Source organism: Protopterus annectens, chromosome 12.part0 (genome assembly GCF_019279795.1).
Source record: "Protopterus annectens isolate FY-2018-M chromosome 12.part0, PAN1.0, whole genome shotgun sequence".
Lineage (NCBI taxonomy): Eukaryota > Metazoa > Chordata > Ceratodontiformes > Protopteridae > Protopterus > Protopterus annectens.
This window is the reverse complement of record NC_056746.1, coordinates 1,445,763,376-1,445,782,646: the sequence shown is the minus strand read 5'-3', so window position 1 is coordinate 1,445,782,646 and position 19,271 is coordinate 1,445,763,376. Positions and strand designations below refer to the sequence as shown.

The following is a 19,271-nucleotide window of genomic DNA, read 5'->3' as shown; positions in this document are numbered from 1 at the left end:
AGATTTTAGATTTGGAGGCTTGTGAAAGCCATGGGGCGATTTTTGTTTTAATTCGGAGCGTGAGAATCAAGTATGTCTAGGAATCTGGTATTAAAGTAATCAACAGCTTCATCCAGGGTAAGGTTTTTATAGTACTGACCAATTACAAGCTTTGAGTTCGGATAGAAATTTAATGGAGTTGAAGTTTTTATACTTCTGACAGACTTATAGGTGGGTAGGTATGTGTTACCTATTCTGTTTTTGCGTACATATGTGATAAGGTGATCACTGAGGTCATTTGGGAGAGTTCCTGACTCATATAGGTGAGGGCGACAGTTGATGAGTATCCAGTCAAGAAAGTTCTCTTTTTGATTGGGTTTACCTAATCTGTTTGGGGAGTTTATGAGCTGGAAGAACCCAAAGAGGTTAATATGGGTGGAGGGAGTCAGAAGAACATGACCTCCAGTCAATATTGTAGTCTCCCATGACAATAGTCTCTTGAGGGAAACTAGTCAATAGCCTGCTAAGAATGGCTTCTAGGGTGCTTATATTGTTACCTGCGGGGATGTATATGCAAATTAAGTTTAGGCATTTACTTTTATTAACTTGTAGTTTGGTAACCGGGACTTCCACATTTTGGGCTTGGGGTGGTTGAGAGGGGACAATTGTAATGTTAAGTGCACTTTTATACAGTACAGCTACCCCGCCTCCTTTTCTGGTTGAGCGATCAGCTCTACGTATATTATACCCTGGTGGTAGTATTACATTATCTGAAGTTAATGGTTTAAGCCAGGATTCTGTTAAACACAGTATGTCAGTGGAGTTGACAGCTGAGGGCATGTAGGTTGTGTACTTTACTATTCAGGCTTTTTATGTTTAGGTGGCAGGCCAGGATGGATTTAGAGGGTCTATTTATGGTAGAAGGGTTGGAAGGGCCTTGATTAGGGGATGGTCCAGGGAAGGGGGGATATCCCCGTCCTCAGTCAGTTTTTCTTTGTAGTTTATTTAGATACTTCATGATTTTATGATGGTACTTGTATCTGGAGTAAGTTCGTCTTAACCTAGTAAGAGGCATCATGGTAGGGATTGAGATAAAGGCTGGGTAGTAAGTTAGTTGTTCAAATGGAGATGGGATTATGGGGAAACTGGTTTGATGTAAAGGGAGTTGGAGCCCTAGGCATTGCTGGTTCTCATAGAAAGTAAGGAGGTAAGGGATTATTAAGAGGGGTAGAAGGAGAGTTGGGATTTTGAGTGTTATAGTTAGTTTTGTGAGTGGGAGAGTCATTGTTAGCAGAGGGGATGATTCTAAATATGTAAGTAATAGGTGGACAGAGGTATGGTGTTTTTGCTATAGCAGAGATTTTGTATGGCTAGTATGAATAGGGGGAGGGGCTTTGATAGGTTTAAATTTAGAGGTACTGGGGGCAGGTGTGATATGGGGGCAGGGTGGGGAGCGTAGCGAACCCGAGCGAAGCGAGGGTGAGCGGACCAGGGCTAAACCCTTCCACAAACTTTCCAGGTTCCAGTGAAAACAAAGTAAGTATATAGTATTTCCATGGAAATACAGATACTTAATACAGGTTCACTGACCCTGTCTTAATTTTCTAGCTGGAGACGTTTTATTTCTGGTTTTTGAGCCAATTTGTTTAGGAGAGGAAAGAAATTAAAGGACTAGGATGGTAAAACTACCGTGCTAAAGACCCAGTATGCTTAAACAGGAAATAGACTAAACTTTAAGTTAATTTGAGATTATAACCTTGAAAAGTTTTGATTTTTTATGGAGTGGCAAAAGAGTTTAAGCTTATCATTGCGTTCATGGAAGCGGGCAGATTCCTGCTAGTAAAGGGAGCCTTTCAGGGGGTATGGAGCTGGTACCTTGGCAAGTTTTGATTTTTTATGGAGTGGCAGGAGAGTTTAGGCTCCTTGTGTTCGTGGAAGCAGGCAGATTCCTGCTAGTATAGGGAGCCTTTCAGGGGGTACGGAGCTGGTACCTTGGCAAGTCTTGATATTTTATGGAGTGGCAGGAGAGTTTAGGCTTATCCTTGTGTTCATGGAAGCGGGCAGATTCCTGGTAGTATAGGGAACCTTTCAAGGGGTGCAGAACTGGTACCGTTTCAACAGGCAGATGTCTGGGGCCCAATGCACAGGGTAGTTTGAAAAAAAAAATTCTTGCTAAATCTAATTCTCAATTTTATGTCACATGATATGGCCGAGTTTCTAACCCTAGTGGGAAATACACAGCAACATAGACTTAATTATAGTTTTATATATATATATATATATATATATATATATATATATATATGTGTGTGTATATATATATATATATATATATATATATATATATATATGTGTGTGTGTGTGTGTGTGTGCGTGTGTGTGTGTATAATGCAGATCTTTGGATTATCTGTGATTTCTGCATGCTAAATAATATCATGCCAAATTGCATGATCTATTTCTCAAAGAGGGAGGATGTAAATCAGAGTGCATCATGTGTGTGATATGTCTATAAGAAGCATGCGAGGCTGTGCGTGCATGTATAAATTTCAGACACATGCAATCCCTAGTGTCATTTTGTAGAAGCAGCCGGAGAGTGAGCATGTATGATTGCAGTAGTTAGTTTGTATATAGGTTACTTAAGTCATAGTCAACAAGCCTCACTAGTGATGTGTTTGTATAGAATAAAGCTGATTAAACAGAACCCATGAAGACTCATTTATTTGTGTACAAACATGAAAGTGACACCCTTCATAAGGGATGCTAGCAACAATATGATCACCTGTCCACAGGCCATCAAAGGCAGATGGAAGGAGTACTTCCAGAAGTTTCTGAAAGAAGAAAACCACACAGGTGCTGTATTGTCCCAGACATAGCCTATGAGACAAGTGGAGTAGTCTGTGAGAGAAGAGGAGTAGCCCACCATAGAAGTAAGAAGCGCTAAGGAAAATGAAGTCAGAGAAAGTAACATGCTTATATGTATGAGGTCACAGCAGATATGATAAACTTGCTGGGTGAGACAGGGGGGAAATAGACACTGAGGGTACTCAAAGCAGTGTGAAGAGAAAGGTATATCCCAGATGACTGGAGAATAAGCATACTAGTACCAGTATTCAAGAACGAAGACGTATCAATATCCTGTCACACTGCATGATAGTTCTGGAGAGGGCTCCTGATAAACTAATTTGCAGAGTTGTAGAAAGGAGGAGATGACCAGTTCAGATTCAGATCAGGGTGCAGCACAGCTGACCCAATGTTTGCAGTGAGACAGGTAGTTGAGAAGAAGCTAGAGATGTGGAAACAGACCAACTGGGCATGCCCAGACTTGAGAAGGCATATGACAAAGTTCCAAAAAAGCTGATTTGGAGAGTTTTGCAGTGGTATGAAGTCCCAGAAACATTAGTAGAAATTGTGCAAGCTGTGTACAAGGACACAATGGCTCAAAAGAACAGTGTTCGGTCTCACAGTAGGAGTGGGTGTGCATCAAGGTTCAGCTTTGAGCCCACTGCTGTTCATACTGGTGATGCATTACATTAGCAAACAGCTTGGTAAGATAGATCAACAAAGTTGTTGTATTCAGATGGTGTGGCATTACAAGCAGACTCTGAACAAGGACTTCAGCAATGGATAGGGGAATGGTATGCAGAACAGAAGGCACACAGGATGAAGCTGAGTGCAGATATGAAAGTTTAAATGGCAGAAAATGGGAGAAATTAGAAAAAGGTAAGAATTGAGACAGAAGGGAAAATTGTGGAACAGGTTAACAGCTCCAAGTATTTGGTAGGGGCGATTTTGGAAAAGGGAAGTCTGAATGTGGAGGTCAAAACTAGAATCAGAGGGGCAGCTGCCAAATGGTGCAGGGTGCCAGATGTAGTATCTGACAGAAGAATGCCAAACAAGCTGAAAAGCAAGGGAGACAAAACATTTTTGTGCCAGTACTACTGTACATTACAGAAACTTGGGTAGTCAAGGCAAAGCAGTTGAGGGAGCTAGAGGTGATGGAGATGAAGTGCCTGAGATGGGTGGTATGATGCACACTGTGGGACAGATGAAGAAATGAGGACATAAGAGCAGAAGCCAAAGTAGCTCCAATTGCAAAAAAGATCAATGAGAACAAATTATGGTGGCTCAGGCACATGTGCTGAAAAGCAAAAGACAAACTGGTGAAAATGATTTGGGGCAGACATGAAGAAGGCAAGAGAAATGAGAGCATCCAGCAAAGAGCCGGATGGATTGTGTGAGGGAAGATTTGTAATAGTCAGGCCAGAGTACTGAAGAGGGTAGGAGAGTGACACTGAATAGACAGAGAGAAAGAGATGGTGACAGTTGACACAACGCCCCGACCCCCTGTAGAAAATGGGGGAAAGAGGGTTGATGATGATGATGTAGCACACTGACCCACTGTGAATATAAAGAAATTGTAAATGGTATCTGCCTCTTGACCCCATGTCATACAGAGTGTTTAACTAGGTTTCTTCTGTTTTTTTTTTTTTTTTAACTAATTTCATTGCTACACAAAAGATGAAAGAATCTCTTATGTCCAAACTAGTCAGCAAAAGGATTTTGAGAAGTCAAACAGCTGAGGTGGGTTAAAGTTCATCATGACCGAAGAAATCCATTAATTTAGGGCTAAACAAATGAAATTCAGATAAACAAGGATGTTACAGGGTAAAAAAATGCTTTCCTGTGAACAAATTTGAGCATTCTTTGGATAACTACAGGTGGTGTGATATGAATGCTTTTTTTTGTTTATCAAGGACATTTTACTTTAGATGCTATGCCAAAAGTTGCCCTGTCTGTTACACAAATTTATTTAACTGATCAGGTTAGTAATATCAGGATTCAGCATTAATTTAAGTAAACAGGCAATGTTTATTGTAGCCAATAAGACAGCTCAACAGAAACTATATTATCATTTCAGTATCTTACACTAAACTAATCACAGCAGAGAATATGTAATCTGTACCATGATGCATTTCTTCTTTAACTAAGGTCATGTGCTGAGATTTTTTAAGAAAAATACATGGTGAATAATACTGAATTCTACTGTTTTATCAACTAAAATAGTTCAAGCGCAAAATGCATTCTAGTCATGCTGGGAGCTTTCTGGTTGCATTTTCAGTATGTGTTCCACATTTAGGTAGGCACAATTTTACATTCTGGAAAGAGATTACAAAGGTATACATACATATGAAAATATATTACGACAATATTATCAGGACAAGCTGGGCACAGAGGGAAGACAGAGCTTAAGGTACAAAAACAGATTTTCAATTTTTTATATACACATTTTGGTCACTTCATAATAATATTATCATTATTTTTCAACATATCTAGGTCACCCAAGATGCACAAGTGCTTATTTATGATCTAATATGCTTACTGTGAGTTAATGTAAACCTTACTTGCCTGTCTTTGTTCTTGGTTACTAGAGACTATGCCTCATTGCTAAAAAGGATAGGTTTTGCTTTTCCAGTACCGTCAGATAAAACATAATGATAAAGTTTTCTCATTGTTTCATTATCATAAACTTTGTTGTTTCAGATCCTGCATTAAATTAATGGCCTGTCTTTCAAAATTACTATCTTCAGTGCTAAGCCTTTTTAACCAAAGCATTTGACATTTGGCTATATTAGGGAAATAAATGAAGGATGCATGCTAGACTAGTGCAGAAATGTGTTTTTCTTAGTTTCTTTTTGGTGCAGGATCGATAATAAAGAGGTTATGACAAACTTTATGAATCCGGTCAAAGAACAGCTTTGCTATAACAGATCGTTGTAGATAGAGACAAGATAAAGGTATAGAACAAAGTAATATCAGACTACATTACAGAGCTTATTAACACTTCAAATATTAAGTATAAAAAAGTGGAGAAAGAAGCGATATAGAAGTGACAGGTTTGGGAACATTCAATAATTTATATCTGGAATCAAAATTTTACAATATTCAGAATGAAAAATGTACTCAAGATGCAGAGAGTACATTTTTATAATGAAGTTATGCTGTTGCTATTTACAATATAAACAAGTTAAGTGAAATTGTACCAGACGAAACTTTAAAACAGACTGTTTTCTGGTGAAGGATAATAAAGGGTAAGTTATGGAGGCTTAATCAGTGCTACCTGCACTGGGCTTCTTTCAGTTGATGTGCTTTGAATTATGAGGAAATTCAATGTAGGGGGACAAACATTTAAGAGTATGAAGTAGGGATAACACAAAAAAAAATGTTCAGAGGACTGAAAAACAGGGATTGCTGTAATGTAGCTTTCTTTGGGGAATTTGAGTGTGGGATCAGAGTCAGAATGCAACCTACGGTGGTAGACAGCATTCTTCTAGTATGTTTGGTAAATAACAATGGAAACATTTCTAGTTTAATAGGTTAAATATCAGATAGCCAAAGAGAAGCCTTGCCATTTAAGGGGTAAGTTTTTAATGTGTGGCACCAAAGTGACCATTTGGATGGTATGAACAGGAACAGAAATGTTTCCTATTCAAGTTGAAATACCAAGATACCTGTGCTTATAGTAAATATAAGTACAAGTGACATACTGTGTGAGATTTTCATAACATAGAATAGCAAGTAGTTAATTTTCTTTCTGCTTTTCTTTTTTTAATGCTGAGTTGAAAACTCACGTTTTAATCAAGCCAAGTACCTACATATCTGAAGGAGAAAGTTTTTCTCAAGGAGATTTAATCTGATAGGAAGGAGGAATGTTAGAGATTTTTGACTGGTACTGATGATCATGGCTAGGCTTATGTGGAGTTTAAAGGTAAATTTCACACTGTAACCCAACTACTGAGTTAGTGCAGACCATTTTCTAGCTGGGACTTTATTTCAGAATGGAAAAGATTTGATTTGAAAAGAACAATATAGTGACCAAGATGGTCAGCTGCTAATAGTATTGTTTTTTTTTTTTAGTTCTGCTTCATTTTAACATCTCTGACAGGATTTTTACAAAAAACTCAAATATAACATTTCAGAATGTGGGAGAAAGAATTCCTACTGACTGAGATGGGAAGGCATCTGAAGTTCTACAGGAGATTTGTGGATGATCTCTTTATTTTATGGGGAGGTGATGTAGCCTCATTTCTATCATTCTTCCACAAAATAGATAATAGTACCAGCTTCCTTAAGTTTTCAATGAAGCATTCCTATTTCCTATGATGTTATAGATTACCTGGATGTCAGGATACTTCAAAAAGATAGAGGTGTTCTGGAAACTGAAATCTATAGGAAAGAATGTTATAGGAATAGCTATCTCCATAGACAGAGCATGCACCCGAGGCATATATTTAAGAACACTGTAAGAGGCCAAGGTCTGAGAGCATCAAGACTCACAGCTAATCAAACTAAGTATGAGGAAGAGATCAAGAACATGAAGGAAAGGTTCATACATAGAGGGTACAGTGAAAAGAGATATGACAGTCATTAGTGGGTCTATATGAGGCAAGGGAAGGAATAGGTAAGCCATACTTTTCAGATATGGATACCATCATAGATGGAGGACCTGTTAGTCAGAAACACATGAGAGTACAAGTATCCTACTCGAGTAACATTAGATCTTTACAGGAAGTATATCGAAAAACTGGAATATACTATGTGCTGATGATGATGTTAAAAGGCTGGTGGGTGAGACCCCGAGATTTGCTTTTAAGAATAAAAAATCTATAAAAAGATTATTATGTGGACCACAACCCATGGAAACAAGAATAGAAAATGCAGTCAGATATGGAACCTTCCCCTGCAATAAATGTAATTACTGCACCTTCGTTGACACTGGAAGTAGATTTCTACATTCAGATCTAAAGAAGGAGTTTACCTTCAGAATACTAGCTAACTGTGACAATATGAATATTATATACTTGGCACACTGCACAGTCTGTCCTGCCTTCTACACTGGAATGACAACACGAAGACTGAGACCGGATGAGGGAGCATATATATGATATCACCAGAGGAATAGAGACAAATGCAGGCATGTGAGGGACCATGATGAGACACACAAATTTTTATTTTTAGTAATAGATAAAGTCTATACCAACAATGGGAACTAGAATGGATTATAAGGCTACGAGCTAACATTGGGGTAGGCCTGAATGACAAAATTAATATTAAACCCATTCTTTTAAATAGAGATTTAAAGAAATAGTAGGTAGTACCCCCCTCCCCCTCAACCTTTTATACTTTTTTATACTTTTATATATTTTTATACTTTTATATTGTATGTATTAAGTTGTATGATGTGATATGCTGTTTCTATTGTCAAGCTGTTTTTAATTTTAAGCTTTTAAAAATGTTCACACTAGGTATAAAACTTTTTATACTAGGTATATTGTTTTAAGGATTAATTGGATAGTTGATGGCAATGAAAATCTTGGTATAAATGCTGTGTTTTACTCTTCTTTGATTGTCTGACTGATCTGTCTTACTAATAAAGATTATTAGATTGTCTGGTCTGTCTTACTAATAAAGCTGTTATTCTAAATAGCTGTGGCTGCTACCTTCTGCTTTGATTTTTACTGTTCATAACATTTCCAATCTTGATGGATTTAGAGGTGAACATCTGCTGAAACATTTATTACAAAAAATAACAAGTTTGAAACTCTTTTAATTGCTTTTTCCTATCAATAAAACTAGAAAGAACTAATTGTCTCAGAATGAGCCACTCTATGCCAAGTATATAGGACAGTACTTTAAAAAAAGACATACAGGCTATACCAGTGATGTTGAACCTTTTGGGCTCGGCGTGTCAAGAATTTGGAAAATGCCTATCTTGACTCTGCTAGCGTGTCACCCCCCCCCCCCCGAACAAAAGAGAAACAAGTCTTTACATATTCATTTATTTAAAAAAGATATAGTCCAATCATGTGTGATGCTAAGTATTTTAAAAGTGAAAGAAAAATCAGTGGCTTATGATAGAGAAAATGATATGTGCACTGATAATTGGGCTTAAAACAGTGCACCAAAAATTATCCTACTTTTAATAGTGATTCTGAACTGAAAAAATATGGACCGCACTGCATTTGATTTGATTAACATCAATTAATGTCTTTTTTGTTGCTGAGTTTTAACAGATAAGTGCAGGGTCACATATGTCTTGTATTTGTGTTCATTACAGTATCTTTGGCAACTCATGTGTTGGTGAACACTGGTGTGTCACCCAAAAGGTCATGGCCTATCACCTATGGCATGTGTGTCATAGGTTCGCCATCACTGGGCTATACTAAGTAACATCCGTGAGTTATCTGTAAAGATAGATAAATTAGAAAGCAAACTAGACAATTTCAAACAGGAATGTAAAAAACAAGTTGAAGTGCTGAGTGAGCCTCTTAGACAACAATCATCACAAATCTGGAGTACTGAAGGGGCGATGTCTGATTCTGATGGAAGATTACTTGAAAATGAGAATAACAATGAATTTCTGCTGAAACAAAACAACTTATTCTGGAATAAAATAGAAGACTTAGAGAACAGATCTAGAAGGAATAACATCACGATTTACATACCTGACTTTGAATCAGCCTGAAGCTTTTTCCTTTGGCATCGAAAGGACACATAGATCACTTTCTACTTTATCATTAAAAAAAAAAAAAACACCTGATCATAAGATTTTTCTCAAGTCAAGATAAGGATTTAATCTTAAAAGCTGCATAAACTAATTATCTAGTTAAAATGAAAGGAAATACTATACGATTTGACAATGACTATTCTACATCAGGGATGTCCAAGAGAAAACTGTGTGTGCCACTTGTTAAAAAAGCTTAAAAAAAAAACAATATTAAAGCACAAATCGTGTTTCCAGAAAAATAAAGATTCACCTTCCGGAAGGAAAACAAATATATAACATCTTGGAAGATGCAATGGACTTTATACAGAAAAATAAAATCCTAGAAAAAAAAGAAGAAATGAACTGGAATCTATCAACTTCTTGGAAAAGAAATGCAACAAGAGATGGCTGGTTAATAAAAGACAAAAACAGTAAAAAAATTGAAGGACAAATTAAAATGAATGCATTTCATGGTTATGAATTTGTATTAATTAAAATAAGTGCTTGAATACTTGTGAACAGGTGTTCATAGGTTCATAGGTGTGTATTAGGCTAATGGTCCTGGAGCCTTTACAAGCCTAGCTCATAGGATTACCCTGGCATCATGCCACCCGACCTTAGTTCCCAGTGCCTCTGTCAAGTAGAGCCACTGGAGTGATCGCCGGGTGAATTTTCTATTTCCGATCCACTCATCAAGATTTCTCTTGAAGAGGGCCAGTGAGGTGCTCTGTTTGACATGTATGGGAAGTCTATTCCATAGCATGGGCAGTCGCTGGGTTATGAACCTGTCCCTCCAGCAGGTTCTGTTGATTGTGGTAATGAGGTTGACTTGGAGTCAGCTACTTTCACACTGTGGGTTCTATTTGTGGGACAGTTTGCAACCCACCTAGTGATATAGGGGTTGATGCCTAGCTTAGTGAGTTTTTCTATGATTCCTGAGTGGGGAATGGTATCAAAAGCCTTGGCCAGATCAAGGTAGGCTGTATGAACCACCTTGACTTCATTCACATTTCTGGTGACTGACTCAAAGAAGATGACCAAGTTGAGCGGGCATGATCTACTCTTCACAAAACCAAACTGTGTAGGATCCAGAGTTTGGAGATTCCCTATATCCTTGTTTATTAGGTCCATGCTGATGCATTCCATAGTTTTGCATATCAGACTCGTCAGGCTAATGGGGTGATAGTTCCCAGGGTCTGTAGTCACTCGCCCTTTGTGGAGAGGGATGACTGAAGCAGTGCACCATTCGGTAGGAACAAAGCCCGAGGTGAGGCTGTGATTGAACAGGGCACCTAGGTGAGGTGCCAATTTACTCTGTAGTTCATTTAGAACACAACCAGGGATATTGTCAGGTCCCATAGAAGCTGTATTCTTGACCTTGGATAGTGCTGTTTTAACCTGTGCAGCAGTAATACTGGGTGCCTGGCAATCTAATGGTATTACTGGTTCTTTGGGGGGAGGTAAAGTTGGCACTGAATCTGTCGGGCAGTATATTGGCAATATCTGTTGGATCGATATAGGAGGTACCATTGTGCAGTAACTCAGAGCAAATCTGGGTATTGCCGTGGAGGTTCTTTACATAACTAAAGAAGGCCTTGTGGTTGTCTTTACTATCTGCTGGAATTCTGTTTTCATAGCTAGCTTTACAGGATTTTATGAGGGATGCTAACTTTTGTTGAGGCTGATAAGGGAGTTTTTCCAGTCCTGGGACTTCATCTTATTCTGGATCAGTTTCCTCCTTCTGTTGTAGAGTTTGTTTATGGCAGGGGACCACCAGATTGGCTTCCTTTTTTGGAGGAGAATGTCTTGGTTCTATTGGGTATGGTGAGATCCATGCATTTGTGTACATGTCCGTACAGTGCATTGGTGTATGATTTGGCGGTCATGCAACTATTCTCCATTTGCATGGGTGCTGTGAAGTTAGCCACCTCTGATTTTAGGAGCCCAAAGTTAGCTTTGGAGAAGTTTTTCATGGTGGTTACCTTTACGGGGGGGGGGTTGTGAATTTTCAAGGTGATTAGTTTGTGGTCGGATCTAACCAGGGAGAAGATGACTACTGGTGTAGAGCAACGGTTGCCCATGTTAGTAATGAACAGGCCAAGGATGTTGCTACCTCTAGTAGGGGATAAGAACAAGCAAGTCCAGGGCATTAGAATTAATGAATTCCAGGAAACGTTGTGCAAGTGTACTGGTACATCAATAGTTTTCCCAGTTAATGTAGGGGTAGTTGAAGTCTCCCAGTATGAGTGTGTTAGGCTGGACCCTAATATTCTCCAGAGTGCTTAGGAATATGGAGTGTGTGTCTTGGGACCTATAGCAGGCTATGACCTGAATCCCTGTCTCACCCAATGTTAGCTGCACCTGAAGTATCTTTGATACGTTATGTTGGGTTACCAGTCTGGAGGTGTGAGCATCCTTTATGAATATGGAAACACCACCGCCTTTGGAGCTTCAGTCCAAGTTCTGGGGCTGAAAGGTGTGGAATGAGTTATAGCCTGGTAAGGCAGCACTTTCTGCTGCCCTAAACCAGGTCTCTGTTAGAGCACAAATGTCGATGTTCTCCATTTTAAGGAGTGCTTTGAGCAAGTGCATTTTGAGATTTAGACTTCTAGCGTTGAACAGCATGACCCTCAGATTGCATTTGTTTGTAGCTGTTATGGTGGTAATTTGGTCTTTGTAACACCACCTAAAAAAGGCACTGTAGGGTTGGGCAAGAGCCTTGGCCAGTATCCAGAAGCACAGGAGTGACAAATACAGGCACCCTCTGGCAAAGCATCGAGGTCTGTCAACCATGTCATCCTAGGCAGACAGATACTGGATCGCCTTAAAATGACACCAGAAACTTAACCAATTGTTGAAATCAATAATTTTCTGCTTGTACTGTGGTATAATTCTGGAAGATTATAGGATGCTGCTGCGGGCTAGGGTCATACCACCTGGCCTACAGAATCTGAGAGCTCCTCCATGTCTCTGTTCATGTAGTCCAGGGAGGTACATCTCAGGTCATTCACACCCACATGTACAATGACAGAGTCATATTTGTACCTGTTGTTGAGGGACCTGAGTGCGTGTGTTATGTGGGGGACCCTGGCACCTGACAGGCAGATGACTGTTACTTTCTCCTTATTCAACCTAGTGAGTGGGACATCAGTGTGCCTCACTATTGAGTCACGTATGGCTAATGTGTTGGGCATGCTTTTTTGCCTTAGGGGATTTGGTTGAGAGGCACACTGTTTAGGAGAGTTGTGTGTCTCATGATTTGTGTTGTGCTGTGGTGGTAGAGTGCATTTCTGCCTTGGAGGTCTTTGCTGTTTGGTTAGATTTTTACTGAGAGCTTCCGCGAAGGTGGGTGTGTGATTTGTGTTTTTATGTGAAGGCAGTGCTAGTGTTTGTTCTGGAGAGCTATGTGTTAAATGTGGTGTGGTGCAAGTGTTGACCTTCTCTTGACCAGCTATTCCGGTCTTGGCTGCAGAGTGTATGGCTTCCAATTCGGATATATAAGTGCATCCCTTGGAAGTCTGAGTGTTGAATATTACTTTTTTACATGGTAAAGTATTTCCTTCTTTCTTTCACTACTTCAAATGGTTACTAGTTCCCTTTTAAAAATGTTAGATTTAGAGTTTGATTCTTTTAGCTATGTATGAAACTAAAGCCACTTATTTTCACTTAGAGTTTAAAAGGTTAAACTATTCATCTTATTAAAAGTTAATCATTATTATGATGAAACTTAGGTGGCACACTTTCTGATATCCTGGCATAGCTGAGTTATGTACTATTAAATATAATACAAGATGCAACACATGAAACAAAAGAGGCATGTTAAGTTCCATTCTAGGTTCTTAAAATGGTCCAGTAGTGTGCTACTGATAGTATAATTGACATGCAATAGCACCCAGGAAAGACATGCTATGTTATAAACAAACTATAAGAAAAAGAAGTTATGTCTTACCGTAACGTTCCATCTGTGTTGTCCATTTTCATTTTTCATCAACTTGTGGGTTCAGTTCCAATCCGTCTGAACTGACTCGGGTGCTTCTACAGCTCATGGAAACCAAAAACTCTCGAGCTCGGTCCTTATCCACAATGCATTAGTTACATTACCTCAGATCAGGTTTGCAAATACAAAACAGAACAGAAAGAGGAAATTTTTAGGTATACCATATCTGGTATTAGAAACATACCCAAAAATGGTAATAATCTGCAAAAAAGCACATTCTTCCAGAAGCCAAACCTGGGCAGGGGGAAGGAGGGTGGAAAGTTGAAGAAAAATGAAAATGAACAGCACAGATGGAACATTATGAAAAGAAGTAACTTCTTTATCTGATGCTGTCAATTCTCATTTTCTCCACAACGTGTGGGATAGAGTCCCTAGTCCTCGGTGGACTCAATGAAGAATATTCCTAAGCACCATTGAGCCAAATGATGTCCTACCCCAAGAGAACAAATCCAATTTGTAAGGAGTAATACAAGTATGTGGAGATGCCCAAGTAACTGCTGCACAAATGTCAGCCATGGATGTTCCAGACTGAAAAACAGATGAAGTTGCTGCAGCTCTAAGTGAATGAGCTTTCAACAGTTTTAACAAAGTAATACCCAACTTGTGATAAATGAAAGAATTATAATCAGTAAGCCAATAGCAAAGTAATACCCAACTTGTGATAAACTAAGGAAATACAATCAGCCATTAGCAAAGTAATACCCAACTTGTGATAAACAAAGGAAATACAATCAGTAAGCCATTAGCAAAGTAATACCAACTTGTGATAAACAAAGGAAATACAATCAGTAAGCCATTAGCAAAGTAATACCCAACTTGTGATAAATGAAGGAAATACAATCAGTAAGCCATTAGTAAAGTAATACAAAACTTGTGATAAACGATTGAAATACAACCAGTAAGCCATTAGCAAAGAAATACAAAACTTGTGATAAATGAAGAAATACAATCAGTAAGCCATTAGCAAAGTAATACCCAACTTGTGATAAATGAAGGAAATACAATCAGCCATTAGCAAAGTAATACCAACTTGTGATAAATGAAGGAAATACAATCAGTAAGCCATTAGCAAAGTAATACCAACTTGTGATAAACTAAGGAAATACAACCAGTAAGCCATTAGCAAAGTAATACCCAACTTATGATAAATGAGGGAAATACAATCAGTAAGCCATTAGCAAAGTAATACCAACTTGTGATAAACTAAGGAAATACAACCAGTAAGCCATTAGCAAAGTAATACCCAACTTATGATAAATGAGGGAAATACAATCAGTAAGCCATTAGCAAAGTAATACCAACTTGTGATAAACTAAGGAAATACAACCAGTAAGCCATTAGCAAAGTAATACCCAACTTGTGATAAACGAAGGAAATACAATCAGTAAGCCATTAGCAAAGTAATACCAACTTGTGATAAATGAGGGAAATACAATCAGTAAGCCATTAGCAAAGTAATACCCAACTTGTGATAAACGAAGGAAATACAATCAGCCATTAGCAAAGTAATACCCAACTTGTGATAAACAAAGGAAATACAATCAGTAAGCCATTAGCAAAGTAATACCCAAATTGTGATAAACGATTGAAATACAATCAGTAAGCCATTAGCAAAGTAATACCCAACTTGTGATAAACTAAGGAAATACAATCAGTAAGCCATTAGCAAAGTAATACCAACTTGTGATAAACTAAGGAAATACAACCAGTAAGCCATTAGCAAAGTAATACCTAACTTGTGATAAACGATTGAAATACAATCAGCAAGCCATTAGCAAAGTAATACCCAACTTGTGATAAACGAAGAAATACAATCAGTAAGCCATTAGCAAAGTAATACCAACTTGTGATAAACTAAGGAAATACAACCAGTAAGCCATTAGCAAAGTAATACCAACTTGTGATAATCTAAGGAAATACAACCAGTAAGCCATTAGCAAAGTAATACCTAGCTTGTGATAAATGAAGGAAATACAATCAGCCATTAGCAAAGTAATACCCAACTTGTGATAAATGAAGGAAATACAATCAGTAAGCCATTAGCAAAGTAATACCCAACTTGTGATAAATGAAGGAAATACAATCAGCCATTAGCAAAGTAATACCCAACTTGTGATAAATGAAGGAAATACAATCAGTAAGCCATTAGCAAAGTAATACCAACTTGTGATAAACTAAGGAAATACAACCAGTAAGCCATTAGCAAAGTAATACCCAACTTATGATAAATGAGGGAAATACAATCAGTAAGCCATTAGCAAAGTAATACCAACTTGTGATAAACTAAGGAAATACAACCAGTAAGCCATTAGCAAAGTAATACACAACTTGTCATAAACAAAGGAAATACAACCAGTAAGCCATTAGCAAAGTAATACACAACTTGTCATAAACAAAGGAAATACAATCAGTAAGCCATTAGCAAAGTAATACCCAACTTACCCAACTTGTGATAAACAAAGGTAATACAATCAGCCATTAGCAAAGTAATACCCAACTTGTGATAAATGAAGGAAATACAATCAGTAAATTATTAGCAAAGTAATACCCAACTTGTGATAAACAAAGGAAATACAATCAGTAAGCCATTAGCAAAGTAATACCCAACTTGTGATAAACGAAGGAAATACAATCAGCCATTAGCAAAGTAATACCCAACTTGTGATAAATGAAGGAAACACAATCAGTAAGCCATTAGCAAAGTAATACTCAACTTGTGATAAATGAAGAAATACAATCAGTAAGCCTTTAGCAAAGTAATACCCAACTTATGATAAATGAAGGAAATACAGTCAGTAAGCCATTAGCAAAGTAATACTCAACTTGTGATAAATGAAGGAAATACAGTCAATAAGCCATTAGCAAAGTAATACCCAACTTGTGATAAACAAAGGAAATATAATCAGTAAGCCATTAGCAAAGTAATACCCAACTTGTGATAAATGAAGGAAATACAATTAGTAAGCCATTAGTAAAGTAATACCAACTTGTGATAAACAAAGGAAATACAACCAGTAAGCCATTAGCAAAGTAATACCCAAATTGTGATAAACGAAGGAAATACAATCAGTAAGCCATTAGCAAAGTAATACCCAACTTGTGCTAAATGAAGGAAATACAATCAGTAAGCCATTAGCAAAGTAATACCCAACTTGTGATAAACGAAGAAATACAACCAGTAAGCCATTAGCAAAGTAATACCAACTTGTGATAAATGAGGGAAATACAATCAGTAAGCCATTTAGCAAAGTAATACTCAACTTGTGATAAATGAAGAAATACAACCAGTAAGCCATTAGCAAAGTAATACCAACTTGTGATAAATGAGGGAAATACAATCAGTAAGCCATTAGCAAAGTAATACCCAACTTGTGATAAATGAAGGAAATACAATCAGTAAGCCATTAGCAAAGTAATACCCAACATGTGATAAACAAAGGAAATACAATCAGTAAGCCATTAGCAAAGTAATACCCAACTTGTGATAAATGAAGGAAATACAATCAGTAAGCCATTAGCAAAGTAATACCCAACATGTGATAAACAAAGGAAATACAATCAGCCATTAGCAAAGTAATACCCAATTGTGATAAATGAAGGAAACACAATCAGTAAGCCATTAGCAAAGTAATACTCAACTTGTGATAAATGAAGAAATACAATCAGTAAGCCTTTAGCAAAGTAATACCCAACTTATGATAAATGAGGGAAATACAATCAGTAAGCCATTAGCAAAGTAATACCCAACTTGTGATAAATGAAGGAAATACAATCAGTAAGCCATTAGCAAAGTAATACCCAACTTGTGATAAATGAAGGAAATACAGTCAGTAAGCCATTAGCAAAGTAATACCCAACTTGTGATAAATGAAGGAAATACAGTCAATAAGCCATTAGCAAAGTAATACCCAACTTGTGATAAACAAAGGAAATATAATCAGTAAGCCATTAGCAAAGTAATACCCAACTTGTGATAAACGAAGAAATACAACCAGTAAGCCATTAGCAAAGTAATACCAACTTGTGATAAATGAGGGAAATACAATCAGTAAGCCATTAGCAAAGTAATACCCAACTTGTGATAAACAAAGGAAATACAACCAGTAAGCCATTAGCAAAGTAATACTCAACTTGTGATAAACGAAGAAATACAACCAGTAAGCCATTAGCAAAGTAATACCCAACTTGTGATAAACGAAGGAAATACAATCAGTAAGCCATTAGCAAAGTAATACCCAACTTGTGATAAATGAAGGAAATACAATCAGCCATTAGCAAAGTAATACCCAACTTGTGATAAATGAAGGAAATACAGTTAGTAAGCTATTAGTAAAGTAATACCAACTTGTGATAAACAAAGGAAATACAATCAGTAAGCCATTAGCAAAGTAATACCCAAATTGTGATAAACGAAGGAAATACAATCAGTAAGCCATTAGCAAAGTAATACCCAACTTGTGATAAATGAAGAAATACAACCAGTAAGCCATTAGCAAAGTAATACCAACTTGTGATAAATGAGGGAAATACAATCAGTAAGCCATTTAGCAAAGTAATACTCAACTTGTGATAAATGAAGAAATACAACCAGTAAGCCATTAGTAAAGTAATACCAACTTGTGATAAATGAAGGAAATACAATCAGTAAGCCATTAGCAAAGTAATACCCAACTTGTGATAAATGAGGGAAATACAATCAATAAGCCATTTAGCAAAGTAATACTCAACTTGTGATAAATGAAGAAATACAACCAGTAAGCCATTAGCAAAGTAATACCAACTTGTGATAAATGAGGGAAATACAATCAGTAAGCCATTAGCAAAGTAATACCCAACTTGTGATAAATGAAGGAAATACAATCAGTAAGCCATTAGCAAAGTTTGCACTTTTAAAAAGTTGTTTTTCTTTAAATAAATTATTTAACTGTTGTAGGCTACACACTAAAGTGCAATAGCCCTTTTTTTTCACTTGTAGTCGTTTAAAGCTGTTTTAAGTGTACTTTTTACTGTTTTTGCCTTATTTTTTCAAAAAAAAAAAAAATAAATTTCTTGTTTCCCACCTTTCTAAGCTAGTATAGTCCAGTTTTCAGGCTAGTGCTGAATTCAGGGCTGTGTTACAAGTTTCTGAGTTGCCCATACCTTACTTGCATAGAGAGAAGTTTCTCTGTTCACCTGTGAGAGACGGGAACTTTGAGCAGCCATCTGTTCCTGGAGGAGTGGTTCCAGCCCAGAAGTTAGTAGTTTAAAAAACACGTTGCATGGTTTTGTGCACTGGGCAGCACCAGTTAGCTAGGGTTAAATTATTCCTGGCTCCAGTAAGTCTCCTTCAGTTTTTCACTTGAAACTAGTCTGACTCTCAACCGACGCACTCAAAAAGCATTCTACAGTCCAGCACTTGCTCAGACCTAATAGCAAACACTAATATACCCCGACACTTGACTGCCCAGCAGGGCAAGGCTCTTTATCCACCCATCACCAACCAAGCAACTAAGCAGCTCACCCTACTATTCAGGCATGACCAAAGGGCAACTTCAGGTGTACTCTCCAGTCCAGCTGGTGAATCTGGGTATCCTGAGGCAATGTTATAACTGCCTCATGTACACAGACAGCCCTCTCCTCCTACCACAAAACACTAACATATGTGACAGATGCAATTATACAGCCAAACTGGAGGCTAAGGTATCTCTACCCAAGACTGGAACAGACATGAGGAGAAGGTTAACACTTGCACCACATCTCCAGCCTCACATA

At 37.6% G+C, this 19,271-nt stretch overlaps 1 protein-coding gene across 1 annotated transcript in view; it reads right to left on the bottom strand.

Annotated features, from left to right (window-relative positions):
• The window catches only part of MGAT5B (alpha-1,6-mannosylglycoprotein 6-beta-N-acetylglucosaminyltransferase B), a 3,749,208-nt gene that overhangs the window by 1,563,600 nt on the left and 2,166,337 nt on the right, over positions 1 to 19,271 (bottom strand). The gene's annotated exons all lie outside the window — the stretch shown is intronic.